This window comes from Cololabis saira, chromosome 5 (assembly GCF_033807715.1).
Source record: "Cololabis saira isolate AMF1-May2022 chromosome 5, fColSai1.1, whole genome shotgun sequence".
Taxonomy (NCBI): Eukaryota; Metazoa; Chordata; class Actinopteri; order Beloniformes; family Belonidae; genus Cololabis; species Cololabis saira.
Window position 1 is genome coordinate 7,811,559 of NC_084591.1, and position 23,536 is coordinate 7,835,094.

Genomic DNA, 23,536 nt, shown 5'->3' on the forward strand with positions numbered 1-23,536 from the left:
ACTTGTATTGTGTGACTTAAAACTTGATTTCACAGCAAGTTTGAAGTCCAAAAGCTGTTCAAGACTCCTTCCACCACTGTTGTGTTCTAGGATGCAAGCAGTTTGCTAAATTGAGTCCTTAATCCCAAATAACAGGTTAGGTTTTGTAAAATGGAGTGGTCAACTTTCCTCCTTTTCATGCTTGCAGTGGAAGATCCCTGCCTTCATTGTGAAAGAGGAAACGTATGTCCTGAAAATGTTGCCACTTTGATCAGAATAGTTAGTGCAACTGAGCTCCACTCTTACAAGAGACGTGAGACAGTAATTTCTAGTGTCCTACCTCACATTCACTCTTTACAGGTCACTTCAGTTTGGCTACCGTCTCGGGTTATTGCAAATATACAGAGAGAGTAGAGATTCTCCAAAAACTTGAACTCTTGACTTCAAACTTTACATTTTGTTGACTAATGTTTCTGATTCAATCAAAAATACACATTCATTTCAGCTTTACAGAATTGATAACTGATGTACCTCCATTTTATGGACACTTTTGTTAAATTGGTGAGTATGTCAGAGAAAGTACTTGATGGTACATACATTCATTATCTATGCTATATTCTTTGCAGGGTCACGGGGGTCTGCTGGAGTCTGTCCCAGCTCATTTTGAGGTGAGAGGCAGACCCCTGGACAGGTCAATTTTTATAATCTGAAACTTTCAACAATAACCCAAGTTTTAGTAGTAATCATTTTGGCCAGTATGGGGATGGAACCCATGACCTTGGCATTTCAGTTTTTTACGATTGAATAAACACTAAAATCTAAAGTTTTGCCCAATTATGAAAACCTTACACTCAAGGAGCAAAACTCGGCCCCAGATTTGCACCACTGTAAGCACAATGAGTCCATTCACACTTTGTGCAAAACAATACACACGGTGATTTGAAACACTAACACACACGTCTATGCATTAGACACAGAAGTATATCAAGATGTCACTTCCTTGCACTTCTAAAGCACTGACTGTCAAATTACCACACCTATGAGCCAGTTGATTGAACACTGCCATTTGGTGTGCAAACACAAGATTGCTTAATTGTAGACACACCAATCAGGTTTAAGCACTATAAAAATGCAGCAGGTGATTTCACCAAACTTAACCAAAATGGAAGGAAGAGGAAGAGGAAGAGTGAGGATGAGAGGGGGAATCGGAGAAGGAGGAGAAGGAGGCAGAGGCCGTGCCAGAGGTAGAGGCCAAGGAAGAGGAAGAGGAAGACTTCAAGCAGGAAGAGGTGAAGCTGAAAGGAGAAGAGGTCCAACTTTAAGAAATGTGGAAGAAATGTAATTGGCCAGAGGGCAATTACAGTTTTTTACGATTGAATAAACACAATTTTGATTGTTTTGTTTTGTTTAGCAAAACCCAACACACGAATAGCACAACCACATACCCAATTAGCAAAACACCTTAGCTCCTTTGCAAAATGAACCACTCTTGTAAAAACTATACACTAACTTATCAAATCCATATTTTTTTACCATATGAAACACACACGTTGCATATGACTTAACTCTGTTTGCACCAGTTACACTCTGCTGTTGAAAACCTTAAACACTTTCGGCTAATTCTGCTTCTAAGTGCATAGAGTAGTATGGGTGAAGCACACAGTGAATTTGCAAAACATCGCTCGGATTTGCACATCTGTAAACACAATGTCTGCTCACACTTTTTGCAAAACAATACACAGTGAACACTAAACACACTTGTATGCATTACTGTAGACACCACACAGGAGACAAGACTAATGCTGTTGACAATGTTATTTATTTTTTTCCATATACTCAAGCCAACATGGCGAAAAAAAAAAAGCATTTCCCAGTTTTCATGAACATAACATTTTATCCTGTACAACCCCCCCCCCCCCCCCCCCCCCCAAAAAAAAAGAAAACACGGCACATAAATTGCTACTGTTGGTCTCTTCTCCTAGCTGGATCTGGCCAGAGAATTTCATCCACATCACAGGCGATATCCTCATTCGCAAGACAGCGGGGAAAGAATCGCCGTGCATGCCGTATCCACCCCTGTATGGCTGTGGCCTCAATCTGGTCACAGGCCTCCTCCATGGCCTGAATGAGGGCTACCCGAGCCAGGGGGTGCAGATCATAAACCTTCCACCGCCATGCAGAGAAAAATTCTTCAATTGGGTTAAGAAATGGAGAATATGGCGGCAGGAAAAGGACTGTGTAATGTGGGTGCTGTGTAAAACAGTTCTGAACCAGTGCAGAGCGGTGGAATGAAACATTGTCCCGGGTGACAATGTATTGGATCTGCATGTTTATGATTGTGAGGTTGTATACTCTGTCCAAAAATGTAATGATGTGAGGTGTTTTATACGGACCCATGTTGGCATGGCGGTGGAGGACCCCATTCTGGGTGATTGCCGCGCAAAAGTTGATGTTACCCCCCACTTTGCCCCGGGACACTAATAATTGCCCTCTGGCCAATTACATTTCTTCCACATTTCTTAAAGTTGGACCTCTTCTCCTTTCAGCTTCACCTCTTCCTGCTTGAAGTCTTCCTCTTCCTTGGCCTCTACCTTTGGCACGGCCTCTGCCTCCTTCTCCTCCTTCTCCGATTCCCCCTCTCATCCTCACTCTTCCTCTTCCTCTTCCTTCCATTTTGGTGAAGTTTGGTGAAATCACCTGCTGCATTTTTATAGTGCTTAAACCTGATTGGTGTGTCTACAATTAAGCAATCTTGTGTTTGCACACCAAATGGCAGTGTTCAATCAACTGGCTCATAGGTGTGGTAATTTGACAGTCAGTGCTTTAGAAGTGCAAGGAAGTGACATCTTGATATACTTCTGTGTCTAATGCATAGACGTGTGTGTTAGTGTTTCAAATCACTGTGTGTATTGTTTTGCACAAAGTGTGAATGGAATCATTGTGCTTACAGTGGTGCAAATCTGGGGCCGAGTTTTGCTCCTTGAGTGTAAGGTTTTGATAATTGGGCAAAGTGGGGGTAACATCAACTTTTGCGCGGCAATCACCCAGAATGGGGTCCTCCACCGCCATGCCAACATGGATCCGTATACTGTAAAACACCTCACATCCTTACATTTTTGGACAGAGTATACAACCTCACAATCATAAACATGCAGATCCAGTTGTACAGGATAAAATGTGATGTTCATGAAAACTGGGAAATGCTTTTTTTTTTCGCCATGTTGGCTTGAGTATATGGAACATTGTCAACAGCATTAGTCTTGTCTCCTGTGTGGTATCTACAGTAATGCATACAAGTGTGTTTAGTGTTCACTGTGTATTGTTTTGCAAAAAGTGTGAGCAGACATTGTGTTTACAGATGTGCAAATCCGAGCGATGTTTTGCAAATTCACTGTGTGCTTCACCCATACTACTCTATGCACTTAGAAGCAGAATTAGCCGAAAGTGTTTAAGATTTTCAACAGCAGAGTGTAACTGGTGCAAACAGAGTTAAGTCATATGCAACGTGTGTGTTTCATATGGTAAAAAAAATATGGTTTTGATAAGTTAGTGTATAGTTTTTACAAGAGTGGTTCATTTTGCAAAGGAGCTAAGGTTTTTTGCTAATTGGGTATGTGGTTGTGCTATTCGTGTGTTGGGTTTTGCTAAACAAAACAAAACAATCAAAATTGTGTTTATTCAATCGTAAAAAACTGTAAGCAATAAAATTCGCTTGTGTCACTCTTGTGGACCATGTTGTGAACCATGGATTGACGCTGAGGGAGGCTGGACTGAGAGTCCAGCCAAATCTCAGCAGATTCACCGTGGCATCTGTCATAAGGGCATTCAGACTGGAAAACAGGTAAAAAAAATTACCTGTTTACAGCTTCTTACTGCATGCACCCCATATCAGCACTTTTGCGCGGCAATCACCCAGAATGGGGTCCTCCACCGCCATGCCAACATGGGTCCGTATAAAACACCTCACATCCTTACATTTTTGGACAGAGTATACAACCTCACAATCATAAATAACATGCAGCTCCAATACATTGTCACCTGGGACAATGTTTCATTCCACCGCTCTGCACTGGTTCAGAAGTGGTTTACGCAGCACCCACATTACACAGTCCTTTTCCTGCCACCATATTCTCCATTTCTTAACCCAATTGAAGAATTTTTCTCTGCATGGCGGTGGAAGGTTTACGATCTGCACCCCCTGGCTCGGGTAGCCCTCAGTCAGGCCATGGAGGAGGCCTGTGACCAATTGAGGCCACAGCCATACAGGGGTGGATACGGCATGCACGGCGATTCTTTCCCCGCTGTCTTGCGAATGAGGATATCGCCTGTGATGTGGATGAAATTCTCTGGCCAGATCCAGCTAGGAGAAGAGACCAACAGTAGCAATTTATGTGCCGTGTTTTCTTTTTTTGGGGGGGGGGGGTTTGTACAGGATAAAATGTTATGTTCATGAAAACTGGGAAATGCTTTTTTTTCTTCACTATTTTGGCTTGAGTATATGGAAAAAATAAATAACATTATCAACAGCATTAGTCTTGTCTCCTGTGTGGTATCTACAGTAATGCATACAAGTGTGTTTAGTGTTCACTGTGTATTGTTTTGCAAAAAGTGTGAGCAGACATTGTGTTTACAGATGTGCAAATCTGAGCGATGTTTTGCAAATTCACTGTGTGCTTCACCCATACTACTCTATGCACTTAGGGCCCGATTTACTAAAGGTTTGCGTGTGTTAAAACGTTTGCAAACTTGACAGCACCCGCAAACCAAAGTGCCAGCTGATCTACTAACAGCGTGCAAAGACGACTGCGTCTCTGAAATGCGCAAAATTGCACACGCAATTCAGTTAGTACTTTTGCCCTGATGAATAATCAATATGGGGCGTACCCGGCAGAAATCCTAAATACTGGGAGGGGAAGATGCAAATTGCTCCATTTACCACGCGCAATGAGATTTACCAAGCCTGAAAGTAATTGCGCGTATTGGGATTGCGTCTGTATTTAATACGTTCGAAAGGAAGGTGCAAATCTGCTGCTGCCGTTATTGTGGCAAGGAGGCGACATCCAAAATCAAAGAATATGCAGAGAGAGAGAGAGTCTTTATTCTGCTGCATGCTATTTTAAAAATGGTTGCACAAGTTTTATTAAAGGCCACTTTTTCTTTAGTTCTTCGCCTTATATCTTTGCCACCTTCTCTTATTGTGCCCCCCTCCACTCGCCCACAAGCAGGCCAAGCGTTTGTGCCAAAACTTTGTATTTTATTGATTACTTATCTTATTGAACGTGAAATCATCCTTCGTAAATTACATTTAATTAAAACCCGTGCTTATTAATCACAAAACACAGGTTAAACATCATGACCAAATCCGCTCCGTCCCGCTGTGTCAGGATCAGCGCAGAGACTGCAGCTTCGCCTGAATTATGGTTCTGCGTTAAATCGACGGCGTAGCCGACGCGTAGGGTCGCGGTGCGGTGTGCGTCGCCGCGTACCCTACGCCGTCGGTTTTGCGTTGGTGTGACGCGGAACCATAAATCATCCTTTAGTGTGCGCTCTCCTCTGTGCGCTGTTCTGAACACTTCTCTTCTCTTCTTTCGGATGATGGTCCCGTCTGTCACACATTTACTGTCAGTGTTTGCTATATAATATATAATATTTGCAATATACTGTGGACATCTGAATAAAAACTTAACTCATAAATAGATGAATCAAAGCGCTCTCCAGCTCTGTGTCTGATGTCTTTTTCTCCTCAGATCATGCCGAGCACCGCGGGGTCACGCAAACCCGACCAATTCAATATTAAAATCAAATTCGGTTCTGTGGCCCGTTTTTCTATTTCGTATTTTTGATCTGTGCCTAAAATTGAAATATGAAAAACCAGACGTTTTTCTGTTTTTTGTGTTACCAAATTTATTCTATCGCAGGTTTTCTCCGATATTGCGTTTCTTTTGGTAATGTTTAAATTTCTTTGCTGTAGTTCATGAATGTGTTTATTGCCTCTTCCACTAATATCTCTAACTCCAACTCGTCAAATTTCATTTTGCGCTTGTGACTTGTGACTGTGCATTCCATCCAGACTCTCCATGGCGCAAACGTAAGACACGCAACACCTCATTTAAATACTGCAGTTTGCACCTGTTATCAATTGCGCAGGCAATCTTAGTTGATCACCCGCAAACCACGCAACAACAGCACGCGCAAACTTTTTCAGTGCACACGCAATTTAGTACTCTTTATTTAGGATCTTAGTAAATCGGGCCCTTAGAAGCAGAATTAGCCGAAAGTGTTTAAGGTTTTCAACAGCAGAGTGTAACTGGTGCAAACAGAGTTAAGTCATATGCAACGTGTGTGTTTCATATGGTAAAAAAATATGGTTTTGATAAGTTAGTGTATAGTTTTTACAAGAGTGGTTCATTTTGCAAAGGAGCTAAGGTGTTTTGCTAATCGGGTATGTGGTTGTGCTATTCGTGTGTATGGTTTTGCTAAACAAAACAAAACAATCAAAATTGTGTTTATTCAATCGTAAAAAACTGTATTAGCTCTGACCTTCTGAGCTAACTGGCCTTCGTGGTGAGTTTTTCTTTTTCATATGTACGTATGTATGTATGTGTATGTTTGATCCAGGCCTGGTTTACAACATCTTGAGTTCCATGCACAGTCTCCCAAACCAAGTAGAGACCTTTTTAAGTGAGGTAAAACTTGGGAAGTAACTGTCTGTCAGACACACCACGTAAAGAAATACACATTTGGTCAAGAAGAATTGGAGGAGTACCCCACCTTGTGGTAAGAGTGAAGAACAGCAAAGCATTAAAGTGACTAAAAGGAGAAGAACCAGACACTTCTGTACCTCCCTCCCAAGCAGTCCACATCTCTTAGAAAAACTTTAAGACTGGAATGTGTGAATTAACTTTGGTTAAGAAACCTTCAATGTGCCTTTCTTTTTTTTAAGCTACATGTCATTTTTCCATTTCACCACCACGGTTGAACTATGAATGAATGAGACATCTCTAATCTTTCTCACATCCAAAGACTGATGAGTTTTGAGGCTCTGCTGGGATTTGAACCCAGGATCTCCTGTTTACTAGACAGGTGCTTTGACCAACTAAGCCACAGGGCCTGATTTCACAGTAAGTTTAAAGTATCAAAGCTGTCCAAGACTACTTCCAGCACTGTTGTGTTCAAGGATGCAAGCAGTTTGCTAAATTGAGTCCTGAATCCCAAAAAACAGGTTGGGTTTTGTAAAATGGAGTGGTCAACTTTCCTCCTTTTCATGCTTGCAGTGGAAGATCCCTGCCTTCATTGGGAAAGAGGCAATGTATGTCCTAAAGATTCTGCCACTTTGATCAGAATAGTTAGTGCAACTGAGGTCCACTCTTACAATCTGGCTCCACCATAGCAGATAGGGGGTATAGCTCAGTGGTAGAGCATTTGACTGCAGATCAAGAGGTCCCCAGTTCAACTCTGGGTGCCCCCTGACCATGAGGTTTGCCTGATCGCATATTTCTTAAAACCACCTACAGTAAAAGTGCAGGTCGCATCTTAAATTATTTAATCTCAATCCTGCACTTATTGTTTATAAGTAACTTTATAGGCAACTCCAACTTTCATGTTGTGGTTTTTTAGGCTTTGGATGCTACTGGTTTTCAAAACAAAGAAAAACTTATAGCGCGTTTGCTAAATTACAAAACTCTCAAATCACCAAGTATTTCATCCACCTAACAGTCCAAGTCCTGCAATCACTATTTATAACTAAGTCTTAATGGAAAACTAGGACGAGCCGCATTTCCAGTTTGTTTGCACGCAAAAGAAAATTTAATCTCTGAAAGTTGGGTAAAGGCAGCGCTGTGGGGGTGTCGGAATGTCCCAGTTCATCCTTTTCAGGGTTTCAGGAGGTCAGGTGCTTATCCCTACTTTCATCAGCTAAGAGGTAGCATACATCTGGAACATTGTGGCAGAGTTGACCACAGTCAATAATCAAATAATAAAAGGTCTTCAAGAGAGTGTGAATATTCAGGTTAAAATCCTTCAGTTAACGTTGGTCCTAACGATTTTGCCACTTTGATCGGAGCAGTTGGTTTAACTAAGGTCCAGTCTTACAATCTGGATCCACCAATTTCAAGTCATGATAGTAAGGGGGTAAGCTCATGGTAGAGCATTTGGCTGCAGATCAAGAGGTCCCCAGTTCAACTCTGGGTGCCCCCTACTTGTGTTATGTGACTTAAAACTTGCTTTCAGAGCAAGTTTGAAGTCTAAAAGCTGTTCAAGACTCCTTCCAGCACTGTCGTGTTCAAGGATGCAAGCAGTTTGCTAAATTGAGTCCTTAATCCCAAATAACAGGTTAGGTTTTGTAAAATGGAGTGGTCAACGTTCCTCCTTTTCATGCTTGCAGTGGAAGATCCCTGCCTTCATTGGGAAAGAGGCAACGTATGTCCTAAAAATGTTGCTACTTTGATCAGAAAGGTTAGTGCAACTGAGCTCCACTCTTACAAGAGACTTGAGACAGTAAGTTTTAGTGTCCTACCTCACATTCACTCTTTACTGGTCACTTCAGTTTAGCTACCGTCTCGGGTTATTGCAAATATACGGACAGTAGAGATTCTCCAAAAACTTGAACTCTTGACTTCAAACTTTACATTTTGTTGACTAATGTTTCTGATTCAATCAAACATACACATTTATTTCTGCTTTACAGAATTGATAACTGATGTACGTTATGGACACTTTTGTTAAATGGGTGAGTATGTCAGAGAAAGTACTTGATGGTACATACATTCATTATCTATGCTATATTCTTCGCAGGGTCAGGGGGGTCTGGTGGAGTCTGTCCCAGCTCATTTCGAGGTGAGAGGCAGACCCCTGGACAGGTCAAAATTCAATAATTTGAAACTTTCAACAATAACCCAAGTTTTAGTGGTAAACAGTTTGGCCAGTATGGGGATTGAACCCATGACCTTGGCGTTATTAGCACCACGCTCTGACCTCCTGAGCTAACCGGCCTTCGTGGTGAGTTTGTGTGTGTGTGTGTGTGTGTGTGTGTGTGTGTGTGTGTGTGTGTGTGTGTGTGTGTGTGTGTGTGTGTGTGTGTGTGTGTGTGTGTGTGTGTGTGTGTGTGTGTGTGTGTGTGTGTGTGTGTGTGTGTGTGTGTGTGTGTGTGTGTGTGTGTGTGTGTGTGTGTGTGTGTGTGTGTGTGTGTGTGTGTGTGTGTGTGTGTGTGTGTGTGTGTGTGTGTGTGTGTGTGTGTGTTGTTCTTGTCGGCTATTTTTAAATTTTGTTTCAGTCTTAGTCCTGTTTCAATCGCCGTTGTTATTTTTTGTCATATTTAGTCGAACTCATAGTCACATTTTTGTCGACTAAAAGTCGAGCATTTTAGTCTTTGTCTTAGTCCATGAAACCGTGAATTTATTTGTTTAGTTTTAGTCAACAAAAACTATTTGCATTTTAGTCTAGTTTTAGTCTGACAATTTAGTCTAATTTTAGTTTGACAATTATTTTAGACATCAGTAGATCAAATCGAAAAATATTTTCCATCGCATTTTCTCTTATCCTTTTGATAAAAATGTCAATTTTAAGAAATACATCTAGAAAGGGAACATGAATTGACATGAATTTGCACATTAATTGGGATCATATTCAGACACGTTGATGGATGCATTAAAATAAATTTACATCTGCGATGAAAATAAAATAAAGTGCCTAATGGGCTAGTTCACATTCAACAAAATGGATCTGAGGTCAGTGAAAATAAAAGAAAAATAAGAAAATAAAAACAAACTCCCAATGTATCCCAACATAGTTTATTTGTGACACTATAAAGTGCATATAGCAAACTAGTTCACATCATTTCATATTATACACAGAGCACTATAATTATGCAACTTGCAAAAATGTAACAATCTCAGTCAAATACCGTACGAACTACGGTAACTGCAGCATGTCGGCATAGGTCTGCACTCTACAGACCCCTTTTCCCCCCTGTGCAGATGAAACGGTCAAGTCAAACATTCAAATTCATTCAAGTACCTAACTTGAGTTGGAGCTACTCCACAACACAGACACAGAGCTACAACATGGAGCTTGCCAAGAAAATGTGTCATTTGATTTGTAAATGAAAACAAATTTGCAAATGAAAACTTAAATGATTGCTTTTTGTCCAGAAAGAGGAAAAAGGCAGGATCTATGTTCAATAATACAAGTCAAACATTCAAATTAATTCAAGTCCCTTACTTATTGGAGCCAGAGCTCTACTTCAGAGCTCAACACTTACTCGCAAAAAAGTGCATATATCAAACTACTTCACATAGCATATACAGTTAACGGTGAAACAAGGCAGAGCTTGCTAGAACTAAGACAATGGAAAAAAGTGCATTATTTTTTAAACTTGCAAATGAAAACTGAACCAGGGTTGATTTTGAAACACATTTGTATATGTTTTACTTACTTAAGCTGCAGAGATTTAACACAATCTTAGTAAAGTACTCTGCGCCCCGCCCCGCCCCCCCAGTATATTTAGTCCTTGTTTAGCTTGAGAAAGGCTCTTCTTTCCAATGTGGTTCTTGCCCTGTTGCGGCGACCAGTTGAGAGGTTACCAGTTACACTGAAGACACACTCTGCAAAAGCTTGTGATGCCGGTATTGCTAGAAGATCCAAGGCCAAAGGTTTCAGACGCACAAACAAAGTGTCACTCTGAGATACCCAAAACGCTATCCCAGACATATCAGCAGCTTGGGACAGGGCAGGGCCTCTTTGTATTTCTGAATCTCCTGCTTGATAGAGGCCTTGGGGGTCCTGGGCCTTGCTGAATGCCTGGGGTTAAAAAATCGAAATCTAGGCCGCTTTGTCAAAGTGGCTGACTCTTCAGTCTCACTCTCTGCTTCTTCAGTGTCGTCCTGCTCTTCTTCACGGATCATTGGTGGCACACTTGGAATGATGTATTCTTCAGCTTTTTTCAGTAGTTCCTGAATTCCCTCATCTTCATTTTCAATTAGGACATCTGCTGCTACAGAGGGGTCAACAAAACATGCAGCTGCAGCAAGAGGAGAGAACCTGTCATCTGCGACATTAAGGAAAAGGCCAAAGCGTAGCTTTATATTCTCCCTCATCTTCTGTGCCAGTGCAGCTGCATCCTTGTAGCTCCGGGTATGAACTCTGGAGAACTCAGACAGGTGACCAATCAAGTCCAGCAACGCAGGCACAGCAAGGCATAGCAAATTGGTGTCACTTTGAAGTAGTTTTGTGTGTTCAGCAAATGGAAGAAGCAAGGTCTTGAGGATAGCCAGCTTCTGCCACTCACTGGGTTGCAGGCTGTCCCAGGTCATACTCTCAGCTACCGATGCAAGATGGTCCTTCACCTGAAGAGCGCGAGACATCATCAAATAAGTACTGGACCATCTGGTTGGGCAGTCTTTGATGAGGGTGAGTCCACACCTTGCCAGTAACCGTTCTATGGCAATGGATGATTTGCGGAACAGTTTCACCAGGTGCCTGAGTTTGTCCAGAACTTTCTTGGTGGTGGGTTCCTTCTGGACCATGTTCACAACTAGCTGAAGGGTATGAACCACGCAAGGGGTCCTCTCCCAGGTTCTGTACCTAATGGAAAAAAAAGTTTAACAAAGAACAGAGTTTTCATAACCATTGAATTAGCACATACTTATCAGCACATAAAACAGGCTCATTGCCGATTCAATTTTAGAATATAAACACATCTTGGCCGGGTTTCCCAGATCAGTTAAGTAGTTCTTAACAGCGAAAGACTTCTTTCAAACCTTCTTAAGGAGCCTGTGAAGTTGCTCTTAGCTTAAGTATCTCTTTCATTAAGAAGGAAATGAAAGATGCTGCTGACCCAGTCTTTACAACCATCTTAGTGAACAAAGACTCACAGATCCAGCCGCGTCAGGCAAATCAATATCACACCAAGCAATGATATATTAAAACAATGCAGCCCACACACATTTTGATCTATTTTATACTTTAGATTTATATTGTTTAGCATTCATTGGTGACAGCAAAGGGGGAAAAAAAAGAAAAATAAGGAATAACAAGTGTGTTCCTGTATATGCTTTATGCACACAAATAAAACGATCATCATGAATATCATTTATTTGATAATTTGGCTGCTATACAGCATGTTCTCGCTGCAAATCAACCGCGTCGCCGTGCGCGAAGCAGAACTGTTTTTATGAACGCATTCGTGCGTCAGCACTTCAGTCCCCTGGACGTGCTGTCGGACCGGGCTGTCCAGGCAGCCGTGACACCGATACTCCTGCACCGTGTCCGAGCCTGAGCGCACCTATGTGATGACAGGGAAGCAGCAGCTGATGAACGGGATCCTTTGATGAATCATTCATTACAGTCTCAAATATAATCAATGGTGTCGGTTTATATTAAAGAATCTTTTTGCCCAGAAGAAAAAAGAGCGAAGACAACGACACATAACTATTTTCTTCTCTTGAAAAAACACACCTGCACCGCGGGCTTTAGGATAAAAAGACGCGAGTCGGGATGCAGCGTCTCAGAAGAGCAGTGGAATACGTGCGAGGCGGGGATGATCTCTGCAATCTGAAGCCTCTATAATTGTAAAAAGAATTTCACTTATCACGGGTTCTTTTTGGAACATAACCCCTGCGAAAAACCAGGGATTCCTGTAATTCCACGTTGCGATTTGCGAAACTCGCCTTCTCTTGGCTCTTGACCGCTCATGTTTTTGAACGCACACACACGCCCACCACGTTTCCTCCCGGTCTCTGCGTGTGGGGAAAAAAAGCCTCACTGTAGCCAGAAATAATGGAGTAACGCACCGTTTGGATGAAAAAGGGTCATTGAATTATATTTATCATCTTAATTTTTCATTATAACGCACAGGCAGCAGGGAATTAGTGCGTTAGGTAGCAGTGCTGCATGTGAAAATGCGCTGATAGTGATCGGTGATCGATTTGCCTGGCATCGATTGATTTGGTTTCAGAACCGGACAGCTGCTCCAAAGAGCTTCTGAAAGAGCGAAACTAAAGAACGGTGTTAAGAAGTCATCTGGGAAACACCCGTATCTTAGGGTTCTCTCTTAAGTGAAACCTTCTTTGAACCTCTCTTAAGTCCTTAAGAGAGGTCGGATCTGGGAAACCCGGCCCTTATCCATCCATCTACTGCTGCAGCAGTGTTTTACACAAACCAGGTCTGACATAATAAGACCTGCATTTATTGCATTTCAAATACTAAACTGAAATAAGTTATAGTTACAGAATAGAATAGAATTAATGGCAGCAAGCATGCACACAGACTGACCTTTCATCAAGGACTTCGACCTCTTCTCCCTCTTCTTCGTCCTCGTCAGAGCTGGTGTCACTGTCATCCCCATCCTCTTCATCATCATCATCATCGCGACGTTCACGGAAGGCAGCAACCATGTTGCTCCCATTATCTGTGATGATGGTGAGGATTTTTTCTTTTGGGATGCCCCATTCTTCTGTTGACTCCTCCACAAGAGTGGAAATAGCCTGAGCAGTGTGTGGGTGAACCATTTGCTTTAGGTTCAGGAGTATGTGTTCTGCCTTATTGTCTTCTGAGTTAAAATAACAAGCACTGACGGCAAGAAAGGACACTGTGAGACCCTTTTTAGTCCAAATGTCTAAGCCAATGCTTATTTTGCGTGCCTTGGACAGTCGTCGTCTGAATTTGTCCTTTTCGTCCAGGTAGATTTTGTTCACTCCGTTTGTAATTTTTTTTCTTTTTGGTACAGTGACTCTTCTATCTATTTTATTAATCATAATGGCAAAATCCTCATCATCAACTATGCGTGAGGTAAGGCCTGTACGGGCTATCCACAGTGCTATGCCTTCCTCTTTGTACTGTTTTTCTCGTGACTCAGCCTTGTATTTTGTGTGGGCCAGTAAAGACCCTTGTATTGCTGGCCTGCTGTCATTTCTGGGTGGTTGATTGGTGGTTGTAGCCACAGGTGGAACTGGAATCTGGGACAGGAGTAAATACAATGTCAGGACAGATGCACACATTGCACAGGATAAAATAGGAAACTATAGGATAAAGACTAAGTAAAGCTATTATTATTATTCAATATGGTATCTGTAAAAACAAAATGCCAATTACTGCGTTTACATGCACTCAATAACCCTTTTAAAACCCGAATATTAGTAAAAACCCGAATTTTGACTGCATGTAAACGTAGTCAATGTCATTCCAATCCAAATTTAATTGCAGTCTGAATAATTGTTACACTCTGACCCCTTAGCGCAAAAAATGCGGTTTTCATAAGGTAGCTATAAAACATATTATACATTAATATTATATTCTACTTTAATTGAGCTAATTTATTTCATTCATATCTGACCTAAGTATTGATATCAAATATTCATGATTTTTTAAAGATTTAACCCTTTAAATGCCAGGTTTTATAAACTTTGGCTGCAGTCGCAGCTGTGTAAACGACTCAACAAAAAGCCGGAGTTTGTTATGATTCTCTCTATGGCTGCACCTTTCATGTGATTCAAAATGCCCCATGTTTGGATTTATTTGTGTTTATGGACCTCTTGTGTAGGTGTGTGTAGTGTGCATTTATACAAAATAATCTTAGAGGGGCTTTGAACTTCTGCACAAAAACCATGTGAATGAATGAAAACAGTCGCACTTGAAAGCCTTTGCTCATAATGTCATAAGGTCACACACACCACACACACATATACTAACTGTACATGCATGCACACACACACACACACACACACACACACACACACGCACACACACACACACACACACACACACACACACACACACACACACACACACACACACACCACACACACATATACTAACGGTACATGCATGCACACACACACACACACACACACACACACACACACACACACACACACACACACACACACACACACACACACACACACACACACACACACACACACACACACATTAACTAGTAGACTACTTTTGGGGAGGTTTTATTGTAGTAACATTAAGCTGACAGTACACTCAACAACACAACGTTGATTTAATGTTGTAAACAACCAGCAACATACTTTATGTTAACTTAGCTTACCTTGATTTCTTTGTGGTAAATGGAGATGTGTCGTTTCAGATTTGTAGTGTTCTTTCCCTTCAACTTATGACCGCACTGCTCCCCGTCCGTTAAAATCAAGCATTCCGTTTTATCTTCGACGTCAATGTATCTAAAATGTTTCCAGACATCTTCCCTTCTCTTTCTCCCGATCCCCGTGCAAAGCATGTTACCGTTTTATTTTATTTACTGTAATGAAATGAAATGTCCGCGTTGAGATCGTGTGCAGCTGCGGCTGCATGCTGCGCTGGCGGTAACTTCAAAAAGGGGGTGTGTTTGTTTGTGTGTGAGTGTGAGTGCGAGTGTGTGGGGGAAGGGTATGTTCGATATAGCACCCTGACCACAATGCCAATACAAAGTGATAGACAACTGTGCTCCCGGACAGTCCCGGTGAGCATTTGCGAACGCACAGCGGCGCTCTATGGCAAAAGAGACAGGAGGAAGTGATACGTTCATTATAATTACATTTCGTTTCGTCTTTGTTTGTGAACGAAAATGACCATAGATTTTAGCAGAGTATTTATTTTGTGAACTATATTTTCGTTTAGTTTTTATTAGTCAACGAACTTGCATAATGATTTAGTCCTAGTTATTGTTTATACACGTGTTTTTTTTTATAGTCCGGTCTCGTTTTCGTCCGGGGAAAAATGGGCGTTGACGAACATATTTCGTTTCCGTTTTCGTGAACGAGAACAACACTGGTGTGTGTATGTGTGTATGTATGATCCAGGCCTGGTTTACAACATCTTGAGTTACATGCACAGTCTCCCAAACCAAGTAGAGACCTTTTTTAAGTGAGGTAAAACTTGGGAAGTAACTGTCTGTCAGACACACCACGTAAAGAAATACACATTTGGTCAAGAAGAATTGGAGGAGTACCCCACCTTGTGGCACGAGTGAAGAACAGCAAAGCATTAAAGTGACTAAAAGGAGAAGAACCAGACACTTCTGTACCTCCCTCCCAAGCAGTCCACATCTCTTAGAAAAACTTTAAGACTGGAATGTGTGAATTAACTTTGGTTAAGAAACCTTCAATGTGCCTTTCTTTTTTTTAAGCTACATGTCATTTTTCCATTTCACCACCATGGTTGAACCATGAATCAATGAGACATCTCTAATCTTTCTCACATCCAAAGACAGATGAGTTTAGAGGCTCTGCTGGGATTTGAACCCAGGATCTCCTGTTTACTAGACAGGTGCTTTGACCAACTAAGCCACAGGGCCTGATTTCACAGTAAGTTTGAAGTATCAAAGCTGTCCAGGACTACTTCCAGCACTGTCGTGTTCTGGGATGCAAGCACTTTGCTAAATTGAGTCCTGAATCCCAAATAACAGGTTGGGTTTTGTAAAATGGAGTGGTCAACTTTCCTCCTTTTCATGCTTGCAAGGGAAGATCCCTGCCTTCATTGGGAAAGAGGCAATGTATGTCCTAAAGATTCTGCCACTTTGATCAGAATAGTTAGTGCAACTGAGGTGCACTCTTACAATCTGGCTCCACCATAGCAGATAGGGGGTATAGCTCAGTGGTAGAGCATTTGACTGCAGATCAAGAGGTCCCCAGTTCAACTCTGGGTGCCCCCTGACCATGAGGGTTGCGTGATTACATATTTCTTAAAACCACCTACAGTAAAAGTGCAGGTGGCATCTTAAATTCTTTAATCTCAATCCTGCACTTATTGTTTATAAGTAACTTTATAGACAACTCCAACTTTCATGTTGTGGTTTTTTAGGCTTTGGATGCTACTGGTTTTCAATACAAAGAAAAACTTGTAGCGCGTTTGCTAAATTACAAAACTCTCAAATCACCAAGTATTTCATCCACCTAACAAGTCCAAGTCCTGCAATCACTATTTATAACTAAGTCTTAATGGAAAACTCAGACCAGCCGCATTTCCAGTTTGCTTGCACGCAAAAGAAAGTTGAATCTCTGAAAGTTGGTAAAGGCAGCGCTGTGGGGGTGTCAGAATTTCCCAGTTCATCCTTTTCAGGGTTTCAGGAGGTCAGGTGCTTATCCCTACTTTCATCAGCCAAGAGGTAGCATCAGAGATGGGAGTAAGTCCCATACATGCAAGTCTCAAGTAAGTCCCAAGTCTTAGCCCTCAAGTCTCAAGTAAGTCCAAGTCGTCCCTATAGGAGGATCAAGTAAGTCAAGTCCAAGCAGAGCTTTAGTCAAGCAAGTCAAGTCGAGTCACGAGTCAAGTCATTAGCATTGCTGCCTTGGTCCTCCGTCGCTGGGCGGGGGCCAAGTGCCCCTGCGGATGTGGGGACTCCGTGACCCTTGGGGTGTCCGCCGGGGTGGCCTCGGGGGGGGGGGTGGGGCCGGGTCCGGGGAGCGGGCCTCCCCTGACCGGGGGGTGCACGGGCGGGTGCGACGGCGGGGTGGCACCATTCCCAGGTATCTATGTCTTATGTTGTCAGTATGAATGGGAGGATGTTGGACCGTTTCCCCCTCCGTCTGGGGGCTCCGGCGGCGCCGGGGGCGCCCGTGGAGGTACGGTGGGGCCCTGGCCCGGCTCGGAGGGCCGCCCCCCGTCTACTGGATGGCCGGTGGGGGGACGCGGGTGTCTTATCAGGGCCGGCTTTGCTGGTCCTGCTTCCTGGCTTCGGCCTCCGCTCCCCCTCTTTCCCCCCCCTACACGATTCATACGTACATAGGCGAAGGGCGGGGGGTCCGGGTCGTGGGGGGCACCGTCCCGCGTGGCCCGGCACTCCCCGCCTCACGGTTTTAACAGCAAAATAGACACTGCACATTCAACACTTAATAAATACATTTGACAAGGACACGTAGTTCGGGAGGGGGGGGGGTCGGTGTCAATCAATACTTGGCCCTCCCCCCTCCTTGTTTTTATGGCATTAATCACACGCACTCAACACCAGGGGCGGGAGGGGGTCCCACATCACCCGCGTTCCCTCACCGGCCTGGGACGGGTGGGTCGGGTTACCCGGGCCTGGCGGGGCCCGCCGTGCAGCCTGGGGTGCCTTCTGGCGGTGCTGGACCCCCCCGGGGAGGGGGAAACGGTGCGTGATTGTATGTCTGTGTCGGTGAGAATGCGGTATGGAAGGGTCCTGCCATGGAGGATCTGAGCCTCCATTGGCAGGACATCAAAACTTAATAATTTATGAATATTATATTATACAAAGATGGTTATTATTATTTTTATTATTATTATTATTATTATTATTATTATTATTATTATTAGTAGTAGTATTATTATTATTATTATTATTAGTATTATTATTATGTATAGTATATTATATTATTATTATTATAGGTATCGGATAGGTGAATGGATGAATGAATGGGATGCCTGGGCCTGGGGCCCTCCGTTGTCGGGCCTGCATGGGTGTCACCTTGTTGGGGGGTTCCCTCTCTCCGGGCCCGTCCCCGGTCCCCCCCGCTGCCTCTGCGGCGGGGCGCCCCTCTGGTCTTGGAGGGCCACTTTCGTGGGGGATGGGTGCGCCTGCCCGCGTCGGCGGCCGGGGCGGCTCTGTCTCTCCGGGCAGGCTGGCCCCCTGCCGGGTGGGGGTCGTTGGCCTGAAGGGTGAGGGCCTCCTGGCCGCGTGTCCGGCCCGGACCGGGTGGCCGGGGATTGCCTGGGTCGCGGTCCGCCACCGCGGGATCCCTGGCTGCTTCTTCCCGCGCCGTGGGGGCCCCGCCCGCGGGCCCCCTCGGCCGCCGCCGGGGGGGGGGGGGGCCTCGCAGGCGGTGGGTTGCCTCCCTCCTACTTCTCCCCTCTGTGGGGTTGCCGGTGGCCTGGGTTCCGGGCTCTTCCGTGTCGGCCTCTGGTCTCGCGGGTGGCGGGGTTGCTCCCCCCCCTCCCCCACTATAGATACACTTCAGGTGGAGCTTTGTTTGGTTTATTACACACACACACACACACACACACATATAGTCACTTAGTCACATGCATATACACACACACACACACACACACACACACACACACGCATGATCATATACATACACACACACACACATAGACATACACACTGGCTTGTTCACCTGCATGCTGGCTCTCTAGTTTTTGGGTTTAGGTAGCGGTAGCGGTTTCGTGCTTTGTTTGTGTTTTTTTGTTGTTGCAGATTTCCAGTGCTTGACGTGTGTCTCCGTGTGTTCCTGCTTCCTGGATTGGCAGTGGATGTCGTCACCCCCCCCCCCCCCCCCCCCTCAAAAAAAAAAACACTGGGTTTGTATGTGTATATTTATGTATGTGTACGCATATGTGTGCGTATATATATGTATATATATTAAATATAGTAATAATGCACATATATACACTTTTGGTTTCTACCGTCATGGTATCAATCAATAATATGTGTGCAGACAAGGTAAAAAAAAAAAAAAGTCATTAGTTTTTTTTAAATGTCTGTATTTCACCAAACCTGTTTTTCAGAGTCAATACCTTTTTTTAAGCTGATAAGTTAATGAATCAGCTCAACATGAATTAATTTAAAACAGCTTTTTATTACTTACACCATCACATTACTGTATGTAAAAAGAAACACTGTAACAGAATGTGCTTAATTCAACAAAACACCATGGTGTCTGAGATCAGCTGCTGTAACGTACCCGTGCACACAGGGGGAGAGAAACTACTTAAGAGTGGTCACCATGGGAAACAATGGCTATTAAGAACGAGGATAATTTCTTTTTTAATTCAAGATCTTTTTATTTAAATTTTCAAAAGTAAAAAAGGTGAAATGCTGAATGTCAATTACAAATATTTTGAGTAGGCATGGGCATTTTAATCATAGCATACACCAGTGTACAAAATATAAAAAAACTATTAAACAGTATGAAAAAATATAAAATAGTAACAAAAACAGACTTCAGACCAAACTAATCCCTCCCATGTCACTGCCAGATTACTAATCACAATATGAGGTCATTCTAACATCAAAAGCCTGCACTAGGAATACAAAAGAAAATATGAAGTATAGTTCACAGGGTCTGGAATGCTTCTAGAAAAGGTCCCCACACTTTCTGGAACTTATTTGATTGCTGAAGCGAGTATCTAATTTTCTCCAGTTTTAAGCAGGACATGATGTCTTCCAGCCATTGTGCACGAGTAGGAGGGAAGGGATCCTTCCACCTGAACAGAATTGCCCGACGAGCCAAAAGGGAGGCAAAAGACAAAGTGTGCCCCTGTGCAGTGGTTAACTTCCTTCCTCCCTCCATGACCCCAAACAGGGCAGTCTCTGGGTTTGGTTCTAATCTGATTTTAAGCACCAGAGAGAGAGTATGAAATACTTCCATCCAGTACTTGTTTAGACATGGGCAGGACCAGTACATGTGGATGAGAGAGGCTAGAACGAGGATCATTTCTGAATTTATATCCATTGTAGAACAGGTGAAGTTGAAACAGTCATTAGTTTTCTCACAAGTTGTTGAATATAAAAAGCAGTGATAGATTTTTTCTATTCTTTCCCCTGTATGGGAACCCCTGAACCTATTACAAGACAGCAAAGCAGATTTCAGGACTATTCCACCTTCTCCATTATCCAACCAGTGAGCAGTAACTCCTAGGAAGCCCCGCATTTTCCGATCTGACCATATGTCAACTGGCTTTTCCAGCACTACACCATCCAGTTTTGAAGTAAGAGTTCTTCGGCTTACTGGGTTGTACCTTGTGTCAACAACAGACATGAAGCGCCGGAAACTTGGGTGTTCTATGATACACAACGGCAAGCTGCAATCAATAACCAGGTCTGAAAGTATTGAACGTGTGATGGCGTTCTGCTGGGGATGGCTAGAAGTGTAGTGTTGCTTGTTGATTGTGATGAACTGGGAGATCTGGGGCTGACTCGAGTCTGTCGTAGGAGCTGCTTTTGAGCGAAGGTACTCGTCATATCTAGACATTTGGGACAGAGGGGGGAGAAAAGATATATTTTAAACTCATGTATTCGCTGCACACAGCTTGCTATTACTGCCTACAAAGGAGTCCTAACATCTGAAAGTAAAGTTCTAATATAGCCTCATTGTATGCATACATAGATATAAGCACACTAGTCAGTTTTGGTGTTTAAGCTCAGGGATGCAAATGCATTGTATGGTCAAAAAAAGAGAACTAGTTTATTTATGTACGCAGTTGTTTTTCTTCCCGTTTGTACTTATTTTATGTTAAGTCTAATTTAGTGCCTTAATTAGCTCTTTTTTTGATCATATGTGTTTGCATCAATGTGTTTGCATCAATGAGCTTAAACACCAAAACCATGCCATAATGTCTGAAAATAAAGTTTTGAATACATATAGCCTCATTCTAGGCATGCAGTTTTGATGTTTAAAACTCAAGGCTGCAAACGCAAAAAAGAGAGAAAGAAACTAATTGATGCACACAAAGGGCTATGCAAAACAACAGCCAACAGAGAGGAAGGCAGAGGTATTTAAAGAGTAACTAACGCCGCGGTTGAATTGGTTTGATATTGGATATTATAAATTCAACACCCATAAAACTTGTGATACATACCACTGATTTTGGTCAAACCACTTGTGATGTGTTCATGGTCATCTAGACTATATATCACAAAACAGTAATTATTAAAAAATCATATATATGGGCTGATTTAAAAATCATATATATGGGCTGATTTAAAAATCATATATATGGGCTGATTTAATGTGGTTTAATGAATTCAACACCCATAAACAATCAGTGTTATGTATCACAAGTTTTATGAGTGTTGAAAACCTCATTAAATCAGCCCATAATATGATTTTATAATAATTACTCTCTTGTGATATATAGTCTAGATGACCATGAACACATCACAAGTGGATTGACCAAAATCAGTGGTATGTGTCACAAGTTTTATGGGTGATGAATTCATAATATCCAATATGAAGCCAATTCAACCGCGGTGTAACTAACGTTACTCGTTAGTCTACGTTAGCGCCGCTTGCAGCTACTTGCCGCTTTTTATTTTTTAGCTAAAGTAAAAAATCACTGATAAGAAAAATATTAACGTATCAATCCACTAGCCTAGTAGTATCTCTGATGTCAGCAGCCAAGAAGCAACATAATAATCAGGACGTTAATCCATCTAGCTTTAACCTACGTTACACCATGTTACTCACCTTTCTTTATGAGCTGTCCTGAAATGTCTGATGAAATTCGACGTTGTGCTTGCAGTATCCGTAATTTTAACATTGCATATGTTGCATGTCGCTCCTCTTTTATTTGGTGTTGTCTGATAATCTTTGAATCCAAAATGTATGATTTTCGGGACGGTGTTGGTCTGAGTGCCGTTCTCCATCTCTGCTGATCACACACTGGACTCACGCAGGCACGTCGCGTTGTGTGGAGGAGGGGTTGCCAGGTTTGCCGTTATGCAGCAATTTAATTATTTTATTTTATTTTTTAAAACAAGACATGTTTTAAAAAGACAGGTTTTTCATGTGACTTGGCAAGTCACATGGCAAAAGTCAAGTCAAGTCGCAGGTCAGGAAAGTCAAGTCAAAGTCAAGTCAAGTCTTTTCTTAATGTTAATAAAGTAAGTCACAAGTCACAAATCTGGCGACTCGAGTTGGACTCGAGTCAAGTCATCGACTCGAGTCCCCCCATCTCTGGGTAGCATACATCTGGAACATTGTGGCAGAGTTGACCACAGTCAATAATCAAATAATAAAAGGTCTCCAAGAGAGTGTGAATATTCAGGTTAAAATCCTTCAGTTAACGTTGGTCCTAACTATTTTGCCACTTTGATCGGAGCAGTTGGTTTAACTAAGGTCCAGTCTTACAATCTGGATCCACCAATTTCAAGTCATGATAGTAAGGGGGTAAGCTCAGTGGTAGATCATTTGACTGCAGATAAAGAGAACCCCAGTTCAACTCTGGGTGCGACCTACTTGTGTTGTGTGACTTAAAACTTGCTTTCAGATCAAGTTTGAAGTCCAAAAGCTGTTCAAGACTACTTCCAGCACTGTCGTGTTCAAGGATGCAAACAGTTTGCTAAATTGAGTCCTTAATCCCAAATAACAGGTTAGGTTTTGTAAAATGGAGTGGTCAACTTTCCTCCATTTCATGCCTGCAGTGGAAGATCCCTGCCTTCATTGGGAAAGAGGCAACGTATGTCCTAAAAATGTTGCCACTTTGATCAGAAAAGTTAGTGCAACTGAGCTCCACTCTTACAAGAGACGTGAGACAGTAATTTCTAGTGTCCTACCTCACATTCACTCTTTACAGGTCACTTCAATTTAGCTACCGTCTCGGGTTATTGCAAATATACGGAGAGAGTAGAAATTCTCCAAAAACTTGAACTCTTGACTTCAAACTTTACATTTTGTTGACTAATGTTTCTGATTCAATCAAACAAACACATTTATTTCAGCTTTACAGAATTGATAACTGATGTACTTCCACTTTATGGACACTTTCGTTAAATGGGTGAGTATGTCAGAGAAAGTACTTGATGGTACATACATTCATTATCTATGCTATATTCTTTGCAGGGTCACGGGGGTCTGCTGGAGTCTATCCCAGCTCATTT

General features: G+C 42.6%; 5 non-coding genes across 5 annotated transcripts; 2 read left to right on the forward strand and 3 right to left on the reverse strand.

Annotated features, from left to right (window-relative positions):
• Positions 1-7,016: 7,016 nt before the first annotated feature.
• Positions 7,017-7,090, reverse strand: trnat-agu (transfer RNA threonine (anticodon AGU)). Its single transcript has one exon. It is a non-coding gene; the product is annotated as a tRNA-Thr (tRNA).
• A 285-nt stretch (positions 7,091-7,375) lies between these two features.
• Positions 7,376-7,447, forward strand: trnac-gca (transfer RNA cysteine (anticodon GCA)). The gene has a single exon. It is a non-coding gene; the product is annotated as a tRNA-Cys (tRNA).
• Positions 7,448-8,896: 1,449 nt separating this feature from the next.
• Positions 8,897-8,970, reverse strand: trnai-aau (transfer RNA isoleucine (anticodon AAU)). The gene has a single exon. It is a non-coding gene; the product is annotated as a tRNA-Ile (tRNA).
• A 7,229-nt stretch (positions 8,971-16,199) lies between these two features.
• trnat-agu (transfer RNA threonine (anticodon AGU)) lies at positions 16,200-16,273 on the reverse strand. The gene has a single exon. It is a non-coding gene; the product is annotated as a tRNA-Thr (tRNA).
• Positions 16,274-16,558: 285 nt separating this feature from the next.
• Positions 16,559-16,630, forward strand: trnac-gca (transfer RNA cysteine (anticodon GCA)). Its single transcript has one exon. It is a non-coding gene; the product is annotated as a tRNA-Cys (tRNA).
• Positions 16,631-23,536: the final 6,906 nt, after the last annotated feature.